We start from the raw sequence: 15597 nt of genomic DNA, 5'->3' as shown, positions 1-15597 counted from the left end.
CTCCCTCCCTCCCTCCCTTTCTTCCCTCTCTCCCTCCCTCCCTTTCTTCCTTCCATCTTTTCTCCTTTTATCTTTTGTATGTAACACAGACTTTACAAAAGGCCCAGTTTTTTCATTGAATATTCCAATTTCTGGGTTTGTCTTACTGTTTTCTCATAACTGGCTTCAGGTTAAATATTTAAGGGAAGGGTTCCAAATCAATAATTCTGTGTACTTTTGATTCTAGCAATGACTCTCAGTATATCAAAATTATCTAAGGACATGATGGATTCTAAATGGCTCTGTCCACTTCTAAACTACAGTAACAATAGTTATCAGTCAGGTGTTAAGCCAGATACTGCACGTGTATTATTGCCATTCTCAATACAATGAAATGTGGCATTATTCACCCCATTTTACATATAAATGCAGCGTCAAGAGACGTTGCTGCTGCCCAATGTCCATTTTCATCCTTAGCATCATAATTTTGATTACATCTGCAATTGTCAAGGTACCTAAGTTATTTAAATTATTTAACTTAAATTTCTTAGGTCTAAATTTCAAGGTACCTAAGTTATTTCAGTTAAATTAAGACCTAAGAAATTTAAGTTAAAAGCTTAAATTTCTACCATCTTTTACAGTTAAACGAGGCCAGATGACTACGTTCTGTTCACTACCGTGTAAAGGGGGGTAGGATTTCTGGAAGGTCTGATAAAGCTTCGTTGAGCTTCTGACTATTTCCTCTTCATTTTTCCTGTCTCCTGGATTATGAAAATGAGGCTGGGGCTCCCAGTACCATATTGGACCATGAACTGGTCCAAAGATGGAAGCCTCTGGACTCTGAATCTGAGGATGAAAGAGCAAAGAGATAGACACCTCAGGATCCCAGATTACTGTGGAGTTTAAATGTGATAGGGATACATGTCTATCTTCTTTGTCATTGTCATTTTGGGTTTTTCTTTGCATACCAAGCATCATCCTAACTGGCACAGGATTCCAGAAAGAGTAAATAAATTGCCTCAGATAATGAAGTTCATGAGCCGCAGAGCCAGGATTCAAACTGAAGAGACAGTCTTCATCTGCATCTCATAAACAATAACACAATAATGGATAATTATAATCCATACTATATTTATGCCAATTCATACCATTTTATTGATTCAGTTCACTTTTTTTTTTTTTTGAGACAGAGCCTCAAGCTATCTCCCTGGGTAGAGTGCTGTGGCATCACAGCTCACAGCAACCTCTAACTCCTGGGCTCAAGTGAGTCTCCTGCCTCTGCCTCCCAAGTAGCTGGGACCACAGGCACCCACCACAACACTCGGCTATTTTTTGGTTGCAGCCGTCATTGTTGTTTGGCGGGCCTGGGCTGGATTCGAACCCGCCACTTTAAGTGTATGTGGCTGGCTTGAGCCACAGGAGCCGAGCCAATTCAGCTCACTTTTAACAACTCCACTGGCAAAATGTATGGTACTTAAATGAGCTAGCACAAAACTATGCCACTTTCTGTTTTTATCAAAGTAGGATAAGACAGTTCTTTCTTCAAGGTTTAAACAGTCTATCACCAGATCCCAGATTGCTTTAACTTTTTAAACTCATGCCTCTCCTTTAATCTTAGCAGTGAGCTTCCCCTATAACGAGTTTTCTGTGATTGTGGTTCATAAAAGAATACAGCTGTAGAAAGGCTTAGAAATTTGGTGGTTTTTTTGGACACTGTTGTCAGGAGTGTGCAGACTCCTTTGGTTTGAGGCCCATGCTGTTGGGCGGTGGGGCTCTGCACCTGCAGGGCCAGGCAGGGATGGAGGAGCAGCCCCTCTGCTCAGCTCTGGAGAAGCTGGCTGTTCTTTTTCTCTGAATTCACCTGAACCCCATGTCCTTTAGAATTTAAGGCAAGATAAAGCTTTACTTATTTATTAGCTTTTAAAATATATTTAAGAAATAGTTCGTAAATAAATAGCCTGACAAAACCACATTAGAAGGCATAAATCTCACCCAAAATAATAAAAGAAATTTGCTTTCCCCCTCCCTGAACACATTGTCATCTTTTTCATTTACATTCTTTTAAGCCATTTGGGGTATTTGATAATGTCTTAATAATTAACATAGTAAATTAATATAATTAACATAATTATAACTTGTAATATTAAACTTTGCATTTTGTTAGTACTTGAACATATATTGACGTGTTAGGTAATGATTAAAAATTATACCATTAGGGTCTTGATGCAATTAGTATTCTCTTGACTTGAAAGGTACAGTTGCTAGGTAATAAAAATTATAAATTAAAATCATGTAGTTATTTTAGAAAAAAGACGATTCATTTGGTCCAGCACCACATTATGAAGTCCCTAAAAGGAGATTTTGCTGTTTGGAAAAAGCAGATTAAATGAGAAACTTGGTATGCTAACCATTCAGTTCCTCATTGTGGAGTACTTTTAACACAGTAATAAAGTGTAATAACTCTGAGATTAATTGTTGAGGCATTTGAAGATGAAGTACATGGAAACAAGGGAAGAGGAACATCAGGGAAGGCCCCGGGAGGCGGGGAAGCCAGCGGAGGACTGAGGCAGCTGGCAGGTGGGTGTGTAAAACATCTCTCCTGACTCCAGCATCAGATCACCACACAGGGCTGGGGCTTTATTGCTGCCTTGGGTCAGTCTAGGAGAAATGAAAGTCCCTGGGCTGAGGTGAGTGAATCCTAGACCACTTAACCTGGGAGACATTTGAGCATGGAAAAGGACCTCTAAATTTTAAAAATTGCATAATTTTTGAACTATCAATTTATTAACCAATACAGTGGCTGGTTCATAAAATAGTTACATTAAAAATGATTTTCAAATATAAATTCTTTCTAAAAAAAATAAAAATAGCATATATGTATGTATAAAATTTAAACTACCTTATATTGATTTCTGATCATTAAAACACATAAATACGGTCATTATTCTTGGTAAATATTTAAATACTTTAATCAATTGTTTAGATTTTAAAAACTATTATCACACTGGTATTTTTCTAAAATGATTTTTTCAAAGTAACTATTATTTTAACTTCTTTAAAATTGCATGCAGTCTTTTCAAAGTTGGACTTAGATTATTGATACCTTCTGCTGACTTCTGTCTATGAACCATAGTAACTCTTAACTGAGATAATTCTCTTGAGGTGTTGAAGCACTTAGTAAATTTTGCCTTAGGGAAAATAATTTGTTTTGGGATGAAAATACAAAATTTTTTTTTGTGGAGTGCATTGTCATGGTAAAAATGGCATTTTAACTAAGTTAAGAAAACTTCAATGTGGGCAACACCTGTGGGTCAAAAGGGTAGGGCATCAGCCCATATGCCGGAGGTGGCAAGGTGGTGGGTTCAAAGCCAGCCCCAGCCAAAAAAATAAATAAATAAAAGAAAACTTCAATGCAGAAGCAACTGGAATTTGGTTGTGGTGCAGACATGATTCACAGCTGTGTCCATGCAAGCTGCAGCATTGTCTCAGTCTACAGGAGAAGGTGCAGCTGTGAAAACGCACAAGCATTTGTAAACAGGTGAGTTTCTGAGTGCAGTGTGTTTAATCTGCAGGTGCCTGCTGAGGTTGGTGAAAGGGAAGTGTTTGTAGTGTCACGTCTGTCAAAGTCAGCTTCTGCTCACCACACTTGAGTCCCACGTACTCCTGAGTCCAAGGCAGAGGCTGGAAGCGTAGAGTGCTATCTATAAGCCCATTCCAACTTTTGTTTTTTCTGAGACAGAGTCTTACTCACTATATTGCCCAGGTAGAGTGCTGTGGTGTCATCACTGCTCACTGCATCCTCAAACTCCTGGAATCAAGTGATCTTCCCACCTTGACCCCCCACAATGTGCTAGGACTGCAGGCATGAGCCACCACACTCCATTCCATCTCAACTTTCTTTTAAAATGCAACTATTAGTACTACTTCATTTAAAACAAACAAACAAAAATTGGGAAAAGTGTCAAACTGAATGATTCTGTAAGGGTCTTAGGCATAATTCAAGACTGTTCTTGGTTCCTCAAGGAGGAAATGGCCCCCCCAAAACAGCAAAAATGTTTTCTGCCTCTTTAAAATTCTTTCTGAAAACTTAGACTTGCATCTCTGACAGTGGTGGGAGGGGCAGGGAAATGGCTTTTGTTCTTTGCACTACAGAAGATGGGCCTGGAGGCTGGCACCAGGCTGAGAGGTGTGGAGGCCTCCCTGCTCCCCTCCAGGTGGGCAGAGGTCAAGGTTTGGTCTTTAGCACAGATGGACTCAGTGATTCTTTAGCTAAGAATAATTAACTGAAGTTGAGTAACAATGCCTCCTCCTCTTTACAAGCTCTGTGTTTCTGCTTATGTTGGGGATGGGGGAGCCAGTCTTTTGAGACAGTTTGACAGTGTGCTATTTTTTCTCCTTTGCTGGCAAAATAATAAATTTCTCTTTCCTTCTCAAAAACTGCTTGTTCTTGTTTTTTTCTGATACAGCCTGGAGAACAAGTATGAAACTTTGGTAACACAGGGACAGATGGCCAAACCACTCATGCTATAGATCAGTGTTGTCCAATAGAAATAAAATGTGAACCAGATAAGTGATATTAAATTTTCTGGTGAACTATATTTTAAAAAGTAAATAAAACAGGTAGAATTAATTTTTCTTTTGCCAATTTTCAGCACTGCTTTATTTAAGACATTGCATTTTCCACTTACAATACAGTGCTTTTAAAGTGCAATGTTACTTCCTTCCCCTGCGCACATGTTCCATATTCAAGTATTGAGAAGGCCCAGTAATTCACTATAGCAGCCCAACTTTAAATCTGCCACATAATTTGCTACAAATTTGGATCCTTCAATATTTCATAGTGTGGACCAATGCTACATCTACACTTGGGTTGGCTTAATCAATCTCTTCAATAGTGGGGCCAGAGGAAGCACCACCAGAAGAAGGACAGCCACCACCAAGGAAGCCCCCAAGCATTCCTCCTGGCATGCCCCCTGGCATTCTGCCTGCACTGGCATTACCAAGGTACAACTTGGTAATGATGGGGTTGCAGAATTTCTCCAGCTCCTTCTGCTGATGTTCAAATTCTTCCTTTTCCACAGTCTGGTTCTTATCAAGCCAGTTGATAATTTCATTATACTTGTCAAGAATCTTCTGTTTGTCCTCATGGTTGATCTTGCCTTAAAGTTTCTCATCTTCAACAGTTGCTTTCATGTTGAATGCATAGGACTCAATTGAGTTCTTTGATGAAACCTCATCCCTCTGTTTCTCATCTTCAGCCTTGTACTTCTCAGCTTCTTGGACCACATGTTCAACGTCTTCCTTGCTCAAACATCCCTTGTCGTTAGTGATGGTAATCTTATTTTCTTTTCTGGAAAATGCCATTGGCATCAATATCAAAAGTGACTTCAATCTGAGGGACACCATGGGGAGCAGGAGGTATGTCTGTAATTTCAAACTTGCTGAGCAAATTGTTATCCTTGGTCATGGCACGCTCACCTTCATAAACCTGGATGAGCACACCAGGCTGGTTGTCAGAGTAGGTAGTGAAGGTCTGTGTTTGCTTGATTGGAATGTAGTATTGTGCTTAGTGAGCACAGTCATAACTCCACCTGCAGTCTCAATACCCAGAGAAAGAGGAGTGACATCTAATAGTAGCAAATCCTGAACATTCTCCGATTTGTCACCAGATAAGATGGCCGCCTGGACAGCTGCACCATAAGCAACAGCCTCATCAGGGTTGATGCTCTTATTCAGTTCTTTTCCATTGAAGAAGTCTTGTAGAAGCTTTTGAATCTTGGGGATATGGGTAGAACCACCAACCAGGACAATGTCATGAATCTGTGACTTGTCTAGTTTGGCATCTTGAAGGGTTTTCTCTACAGGGTCCAGGGTGCCACGGAACAGATCAGCCTTCAATTCTTCAAATCAGACATGGGTAATGGAGGTAGAGAAGTTGATTTCTTCATAAAGGGAATCAATCTCAATACTGGCCTGGGTGCTGGAAGATAGAGTACACTTAGCATGTTCGCAAGCAGTACAGAGGCGACAGAGCTCTTTTATTCTCACTGATGTCCTTATGTTTGCGCTTAAACTCAGCAATAAAATGGTTGACCATTCAGTTGTCAAAGTCTTTGCCACACAAGTGAGTATCTCCAGCTGTAGATTTGACCTCAAAGATTCCACCCTCAATAGTGAGGATTGACACATCAAAAGTGCCAACTCCGGCTCTGCGCCTGTGGCTCAAGTGGCTAAGGCACCAGCCATGTATACCCAAGGTGGCAGGTTCGAGTCCAGCCCAAGCCCGCCAAACAACAATGATGGCTGCAAACCAAAAATAGCCAGGCGTTGTGGTGAGTGCCTGTGGTCCCAGCTACTTGGGAGGCTGAGGCAGGAGACTTGCTTGAACCCAGGAGTTGGAGGTTGCTGGGAACTGTGATGCCACAGCACTCTACCCAGGGGGACAGCTTGAGGCTCCTGTCTCAAAAAAAAGTGCCACCTCCAACGTCAAAGATTAGCCCATTTCTTTCCACTCCACTTCAACCTTTTTGTCTAAGCCATAAGCAATAGCAGCAGCAGTTGGCTCATTTATAATCCTAAGAACATTGAGACCAGCAGTAGTTCCAGCATCTTTGGTAGCCTGACGCTGAGAATCACTGAAGTAAGCTGGTACTGTGACCACAGCATTGGTAACAGTCTTTCCAAGATAGGCTTCTGCAATTTCCTTCATCTTTGCCAGAACCATGGATGACAACTCTTATGGATAGAAACTTTTTGTCTCTCCTTTATATTCTACTTGGACCTTGGGCCTGCCTGATTCATTTACCACCATGAAAGGCCAATGTTTCATATCAGACTGGACAACAACATCATTAAATTTGCATCTAATCAAATGCTTGGCATCAAAAACTGTTTTCATGGGGTTCTTTGCAACTTTTCATAGCATCACCAATCAATCGTTCGGTGTCAGTAAAGGCAACATAATTTGGAGTGGTTTGGTTTCCCTGATCATTAGCAATTATCTGCACTTTTCTGTGCTGGAAGACACCCACACAAGAGTAGGTGGTGCCAAGATCAATACCAACCACAGGTCCCTTAGACATGGTTGCTTACTCATAGAACCTGCGTGGATTATGTAGGACACACAGAAGACCCAGGAGCCACCACATTCAATGAGACCAGGTAGAATTAATTTTAACATATTTTCCCAATAAATCCAAAATATTATTCCAAATGGAATCAACATAAAAGTAATTAGTGAGATATTTTACCTTCTTCCATCTTGTACTAAGTCCTTGAAATACGGTGTGAACTTCACAATGATGGCTCCTCTATTCAGACTAACCATACTTCCAGTACTCAATAAGCACCTGAAGTTGGTGACCACTGGATTGAGCAGCACAGCTGTAGATGACAAGTCTGCAGTCACGGACTCTCAGTAACAAGCCTGAAGTTGGACTGATAGGAAGAAGCAGAGTCAGTTTAGGATTCAGTCCGTTCCATTTCTTTCTATGAGGGAAGTCTGGGCCTCAGCCTCTGAGATGCCAGAACCCCTTAATTATCTTGCCCACAGCTCCTGATCTGTCCAGGTTTCAGGGAACCCAACCTGGGCTGGGGGCCAAAAAGAGAGCTAGTGCTGAAGGAAGAAGGAGACTTCACACCAACTTAATGCATGAAGTCTGAGAAGCCTGGAGAGGCATACGCTGTCTCATGCACCAAGTGGCAGACTGAGCCAGTGCAGCAGCACTCTAATTCCCAGAACCTTTTATTGACTTCTAAGACAAAGCATTCATAAAAATGATGCAAATGTGTCAAAATTCAAAAATAGGAAAAAAAGAATCCCAAGCCACCCCCCCCCAGAAGGTTGGGTAGAAGAGCATAGGGCAATAAATTGTCAACAATAGCCAATAATGTATTCAGAAAGGGGGAGGGGAAGACAAGTTTCATCTCCACATGGCAGACAAACCACTTTCCCTAATCCAACTGCAATATGGAGTTCAAAGGTCTCAGCCCACTGCCTACTGATTCTCCATGCAGGGATATCTTGAAGATGTTACCCTGTCTGGGCTCCTTACATCTTTTGTTTTCTTGATTAAGAGTGGCAGAAATGGCCCACTTTCAGGCTTTATCCTGACTTGGAGGCCCCTGAGAGAGATCAGCCTGTTTACCTCCCACACCTGTCTTTTTTCCTCTTCTCCTCTGTCCACAGTAAATACTTTTCTGCATCTGAGGGCAGTTGAAGGAGAGCCATGTTACTGCCATGGTGCTTACTAAACAGCATCACAGTATGGTGGAGGAGACAGTGCAGGCCGGTGGGAGCACCAGTGGGACTCAGGGCAGCAGTGGCCAGTTAGAGGCAAGATCCATGGCAGTGTCCCTGCAGAGGTGGTGACATTAGGACCTCCTCTTCAGCTTTATGGTTTCAAGTCTTTGATTTTATGAATTTATCCAGGAAGTTTCAGACTAGAAAATCCATTAGAATCTGAAGAGAAGACTGAATGGTACCAGAATATAAGTCTATTACTTCACAGTGGGGCTCAAGCTGGCAGGGTGAGTATCATTTGCAGTGGTGCTGTCTCCTCCTGAGTGGCACAAATGTCTACTTCAGGAGTTCCCTGGTGAGTACAGAATGAAACAGAAATCCACATGCTGGGGCTGTGCCTGTGGCTCAAAGGAGTAGGGCGCTGGTCTCATATGCCAGAGGTATTGAGTGGGTTCAAACCCAGCCCTGGCCAAAAACTGCAAAAAAAAAAAAAAAAGAGCAGAAATCCACATGCTGAGGGTAAAATGTCCCTGAAACAGGTATTATGGGCTGAATTTTGTCTCCCAGTGACCCCTACTCATACGTTGAAGTCCTAACCCTGGTATCTCAAAATGTGACTGCACTTAGAGATGTGATCTGTGAAAAGATTAGATTAAAATGAGGTCTGACTGGCGTCCTTATAGGGCGAGATTAGGGCACAGACATCTGCAAAGGGAAGACCAAGTGAAGACACTGGAGAAGATGCCATCTACAAGCCACCAAAAGAGGTTTTGGGGAAACCAACTTGTTCACATATGATCTTGAACTTTCAGCCCCTAGAACTGTGAGGAAATCAATGGCTGTTGCTTTAGCCATTCAGCCTCAGCAGACTAACATGTAGGTGCAGAACCTCTCAAATCCATGTCTGGATTTCTCTCTGTATTAGGGGCTCTTAGGCTCAGATGCTCCTTTCTGGGTAGGGCTGAGCTGCTGACACATCATCCTTATTTCTCATCTCTATATGGCCTTCAGTCTTCCATTTTAACACCCAACCTATGAAACCGATTCCATTACTTTTATAGGGTGGGGTTGGGGTGACAGTACAAATGTATAAAGGCTTAAAAGCTAGAAATCAAGTTAAAATATGTTAAATAATGTATGTCCTTTTGTCATGCCTTTTCAAATAGTGATGAGTGGGCCAGCTGTGAAGTTCTAGTTCTGGATTTCTCCTCGCATCTCCCTGAGATGTGATGGACATGTGGCCTCTTGCCTCCTGCTGTTAGTCTGCTCCCTCCTGCTCTGTTGCAGCCCATGCTCTTTGCTAAAAGCCACATATGGGCCAACACTCAGGACTGAGGACACAGACAGTGGCCAGGCCCACATTCTAGAGAGCAGACCCAGTGAAGAGGAGATCAAGGCCTTGGAAATGCCACCTTCAGAAAGGAATTGTGAGTCCACCATGCTGGAGGGTTTGGAGGGGACACAGGAGGAGTGCCTAAGGGGCTTAGGCCACAGCCTGGGCCTCTAGTGCCTGAATCTAAGGAATCAGCTGCATTTTATTTTAATCTCTTCCATAAGTGAATTGATATGTATAATACTTAGCTCTCATTTAGCAACTCACTTATTATCCCAGCACACAATTCCCTCGAATGACTTGGGCTGTATTCCCCATAAGTGGCTTAATTCCACTGTTGTAGCAACATTCTGTCCTGCTCTTCTAACAAGCACAAGCTCTGCATTTGGGCAGCCCCCGGCACTACCCATCTGCTCTGTGCTAAGTAACAAATGAGGTTTCCTCTCTGCAGGGCGGCAGCACCTGCTTCCCCTTCCCAGGAGCTCAGCTACTTCCTGCACAAGCCACCTTCCTCTGCACTCAGATGTCGCTGCCTTGTCCATGCTGGACACCAGGGCCTGACCAGGACCCTTCTCCCTTGTACCATGGAATGGACTGCAGAGCCTCCTGCTGTGCATTTAACACACTTGTTAGGAATGAAAACCCCCAATGTGAAAGAAACAGGAGGTGGAGCCTTTGTGAGGTGATTAGTGATGAGGGCGGAGTTGTTATAAAAAAGACCCCAGAGAGCTGTCTTCCTTCCAACAGGTGAGGACACAGAAAAAGCCAGCCTAGATTTCCCCACAAGAAGAACTCCACTGATGGCTCTAGTTCATCCCATCCCAGAAGACTGACTGCAACCAAGTGATGTGACTGTTACCTCAAGATTTTGTTGTCATCATAACAAAAAGGATAACTCTTCAAACCGGATTACTTGGCCCTTCTCTTCTTATCTCCCTCAAAATGCTTGTGTCTCCTAATAGCCAGCATCCTCTTACATCTGCAACTGGGCTCAATACACTTAACACACCTCAGCACAATCTTCTTTGTAGTTGTAGCCTTTTTCCAGAAAACGAGCTTAGTCTACCCACCACAGCCACTCTGATTCCTGCCATAGTGCTTCTTTTTCTGGGCACACAAACCTTGCCATTCTTGCACTGTGTCCCTTTGTGGATAAAGTCTGGTGACTTTGCAGGAGAGCTATTGGTCCAGAAAGTGATCATTTTCAATATTATGCTTTCTAGACAAATATTGTGATTCTTTATAAGTAGCCTTTGTGAAGTTTGCTGGTCTATAATTGATTACAAGGTACAGACCTGGCTCCTTCCTGAGGCCTGGGGCCCTGGCAATTTTCAGAACTAGTCTTAATTTGTGAGAACACATATAGTTTGGAATATTAAAGAGTCAATGTTATAATCACTGAACTCCTACAACTGAATTATTCCTTTCTTCTCACAACGCAGTTCTCAGTAAATGAAAATGTGATTTTAAATGTGGCAACTGTGTTCTTATCTGCAATAATACTTAACACCTCACAAAAGTATTCAATATTCAATTCTTCACAAAATTTCATTGAATCAGGTGAAAAATTGATTAAAAGACATTTTAAAAAACATTTTTACTTAAAACCAAAAATAAAAGAGCCACTTCATATTGGGGAAATGCCAGAGTCTCCTAGAAACCCACCTTTGGCTGAGGTAGGTGGATTTGCTGTTGCAGTGAGGGAGAAGCACAGCACCATGGGAAACTGTAGGCATCTCAGAAAGAGGGTGCGGGAAAGAAACTATGATAGTATTGGGGTTTGCAGTAGATGATTGGGGGGAGGGTGTGAGGAAGTGAGGCTTTGCTAAGAATTGATACTGTTAGGAATCAAGGACAATTTTATAACTGAATAGCTTAGTAATCTTTTCTCATGAGGTAAGAAACCAGGCTAAAGCAGTGATTTATGTAAAGAAGCAGCACTTACTTATGATAGCCAGGAGAGGGGGATGTTTGGCTATTTTGTGATTTGAAGACAAGGTTAAACATTTTTTTTTTTTTTTTCCAATTTCTTACTATGGTAAGAAACACCTAAGGTGAAATACATTATTTTACCAAACTTAAAGTGTAAAATTACTATTGTTGATTATAGGTATAATATCATAAGCAGATATCTGATGCTTACTCATCTTACTTAACTGAAACCTTATGCCTATTGATTAATACCTGTCCACTTCCCCCTGTTGCCAGCCCCTGGAGTAACCACTATTCCAGTTTTTGATTTCACGAATTTGACTATTTCAGCTACCATATATAACTGGGGTCACGTAGCACTTGTCTTGCTGTGTCTGGCTTGCTTAACTTAGCATAATGTCCTCAAGGCATTTTTGTTCTTTTTAAAAGCTGAGTGGCATTCCACTGTTTGTGTGTGTGTGTGTGTGTGTGTGCACGTGAGTGTGTGTGCACGTGAGTGTGTGTGTGTGAGTGTGTGCACGTGAGTGTGTGCACACGCAAGCCACATTTTCTTTATCCATTCATCCATTATAGACATTTAGATTGATTTCACTTCCCGGCTATGAATAATGTTGCAACAAATATAGGAGGGAAAATAATCTCTTTTGACATCCTAATTTCAATTCTTTTGTATATGCAAGGTCAGATAATTAAGTTTGTCCCAGAAACAGTGCTACATACCTCATTGCTGAATATCGCTATGGTCACCTTCCAAGTATTCCCCTTAGGAAGCTATGTCCTGACGCCAGCACCCAGTTCACCCTTCAAATCAATTTTGGAACTCTTTTTTTCTGGAATGACCATCACAGCTGTCGTCATACAAGGTATGGCACTTAAATTCTTGAGCTTGCCACTGTGCGCTTAGGTTGGCAGCCAGGTACAAATAACTCAGAAAGGTTTCGCAACCCTGGTGTATCAGTGTCTCACAGCTGTGTTCACGTCCCCATGTGGTGGTGCCTTGCTCAGTGGCATTACTGTTGTGTGTTTTGTGTGCTATACGACATAAAAAATATCTGTGGCAAAAAATCCAAGCATTTTGAAAAAAGCTATCTTTTTCAAAAGGAAACTTTGGATAAACACCATCCCCAGTTAGCAAAGGTCTCTGATAAACAGGTTGATACTTGGTATGTACATATGTGAGTCATTTGAAGAACATACAATGAGCTGTTCCAGGCCTAGTAATTGGAGAATACAAAGAAAGATTCTCTGACTTTGAGAATCACGACATCATGCTCAAATTAGCATTTCAGCCTCACCTAGTTGATATCACCATGGCACCTACAGCACTACAGATGGAGATGACTGAGGTCTCATTAGACGACATTTTAAAGTCATTGTTTGATGCTAAGAAAGATCCAAATGAAATACGGAAAAATGAAGTAGAAAACCCATGCCTTGGACAATATGCCCCCAAAATGCTTTCTTGCTTTTCAACCACTTATTGCTGCACATCTATATTATCCTGCCTAACACACATGAAGATGCCCTGAAGGTCACAAATGACTGATACCCACCTAGAGATCAACTGAAACCATGGACCTCCATGCTACAAACAGATATTCAAATGCTTCCCAATGAAAAGCAAACACACAAAGTCGTTAAAAGCCTAGTTAACTAAAATTAATACAGTTTTCATCTTCTGAAATTAACAAAAACATAGCAGTTAGATTTTTACAAAATAATGTACATTTTTAAATATATCCAATATTAAAATATATCCAATATTTAAATATATCCATATATATTCTTGGATGTGGCCTTATTTGATTACAGCTAAATTGAGGTGGACCTCTATCATGAAAAATTCCTCATTGCTGCCTTAGCTCATTTTAATAAAAGCAGTCATTAGCATTTTTGTTATGAAGTTGTGTAAGTCCTAATGTATTTTCACTATTAACTCCTTACATGGTTGCTGATAGAATCAGGTTTACCTGCCAAATACACCTGCCTTGCCCGTCAGGATCAGGTTCATGACCTGCCCAGGAAGGGTCAGACTCATGGCTCTCCCAGGAAATAGGAATGCCACCAATTGCTATGCTCCCTGACCCTTTAAATCCCCATCCACTATAACCCACGTGGGGAATTCCTTTCTTGATTTCACCCCACCTGCATCCAGGTGGAAATAAAGAACATATTATTTCTACAGAATGGGGATTCTGTTTTCCTTTGTTTCATGCCTTGGAATAATCTTTCTTCCTTGGGCCCAAAGCCTTTCAGTTGCAACATATGTTTCCTCATTCTATAGGTTGCCTTTAAACTCTGTTGATTATTTTCTTTGCTTTACAGAAGCTTTTTAGCTTGGTATAGTACAACTTGTTTATTTTTGTTTTTATTGACTGTATTTTTGATGTTGTACTCATAAAATCACTGGCAAGACCATGTTATGAAGACTTTTTCCTTTGTTTTCTTTCTTCTACGATTTTAAAGTTTCACATCATATGCATACATGTTTAATACACTTTGAGTTGATTTTTGGATGTGGTATGAGGGTTGAGTTTCATTTCTTCCCTTTTCTTTTAAGGGACAACTTTGTTGCCCAGGATGCCAGGATGGAGTCCAATAGTGCAATCTCACAGCTCACTGTAACCTGGAACACTTTGGGCTCAAGCAATTTGTGGCCACTCAAGTGTGTGCCACCTTACCCAGCTATTTTTTTGCTTGTTTGTGTTTGTAAAGATTTGTTCTTGCTATGTTGCCTAAGCTGGTCTCAATCTCCTGTCTTATCTTGAAGTGTTGGGTCTGCAGGAGTGAGTCACCACCCTGACACAATTTAATTTTTTCTCCTGTGTGTATCCAGCATCCCCAAAGCTATTTGCTGAAGAGACTGTCTTTCCTCATTCTGCTCTCTTGACACCCTAGTAGAAGAGCAATTTATTGTAAATAAGTGAATTTCTTTCTGGGCAGTCTATTCGGTTCTATCAGTCTATACGTCTGTCTTTATGTCACTACCACACTATTTTGATTACTATAGGTTCATGATGTATTTTGATGCCTTCAGTTTTAAATTGTTTTTTCAATTAAAAAAATGTCTTTGGGATTTTGATAGAGATTGCATTAAATCTGTAGATCACTTTGAGCAGTATGGACACTTTTAACTATCTTAGATCTTCCAATCCAAAAAACACATGATGTTTTTCTATTTATGTCTTGTTTGGTTTTTTTATTATTTTTAATTAAATCATAACTTTGTACATTGATGCATTTAAATCATAACTTTGTATATTGATATAACTTTATGTGCATTAATGCATTTAAATCATAACTTTGTATATTGATGCAGTTCAGGGTACTGCATTGATATACAATGTGAAATGCTTACATTGAACTAAGTAATACATCGAGCACAATTATACTCATTTCTTAATAGTTTTGTACCATTGCATCATGCACATTAGGTGAGGTCCTGCCAAGTACCCTCTCTCCTCCTCTCCGTTTCCCTCTCCTCTCTTCTCTCTCCTCTTCCCTTCTACTTTCTGGACTTCAGTTATGTTTTGCCATTCATATGAATGTGTAGGTGATTATATACTGATTCATAGTAGTATTGAATATGTTAGATACTTTTATTTCCATTCTTGAGATACTTTACTAAGAAGAGTATGTTCCAGCTCCATGCAGGTAAACATGAAAGATGTGAAGTCTCTATCTTTTTATGGCTGTATAGTATTCCATGGTGAATATATACCACAATTTGTTAATCCATTAATGGGTTGATGGGCACTTGGGCTGTTTCCATGTCTTGGCTATTATGAATTGGGCTGCAATAAACATTCTGGTGCAAATGTCTTTGTTGTAAAATGATTTTTGATCATCTGGGTATATACCTCATAGAGGAATTGCAGGATCAAATGGTAGGTCTACTTTTAGTTCCTTGACTATTCTCCAAACTTCTTTCCAAAAAGGTCTTATTAGCTTGCATTCCCACCAGCAGTGTAGAAGCATTCCCTTCTCTCTGCATCCACTCCAGCATCTGTAGTTTTGGGATTTTGTGATGTGGGCTAATCTTACTGGAGTTAGATGATATCTCAAAGTGGTTTTGATTTGCATTTCTCTGATGATTAAGGATGATGGGCAT

The 15597-nt window shown here is 40.9% G+C and overlaps 1 pseudogene; it reads right to left on the bottom strand.

Annotated features, from left to right (window-relative positions):
- Positions 1-4854: 4854 nt before the first annotated feature.
- On the bottom strand, positions 4855-7061 carry LOC100958401 (annotated as a pseudogene).
- Between the last annotated feature and the right edge of the window lie 8536 nt (positions 7062-15597).

The sequence above is a fragment of the Otolemur garnettii genome, unplaced genomic scaffold (assembly GCF_000181295.1).
Source record: "Otolemur garnettii isolate 467f Iridium unplaced genomic scaffold, OtoGar3 scaffold00071, whole genome shotgun sequence".
Classification (NCBI taxonomy): Eukaryota; Metazoa; Chordata; class Mammalia; order Primates; family Galagidae; genus Otolemur; species Otolemur garnettii.
The sequence above is the reverse complement of the archived record's forward strand: the minus strand, read 5'-3'. Positions and strand labels throughout refer to the sequence as shown.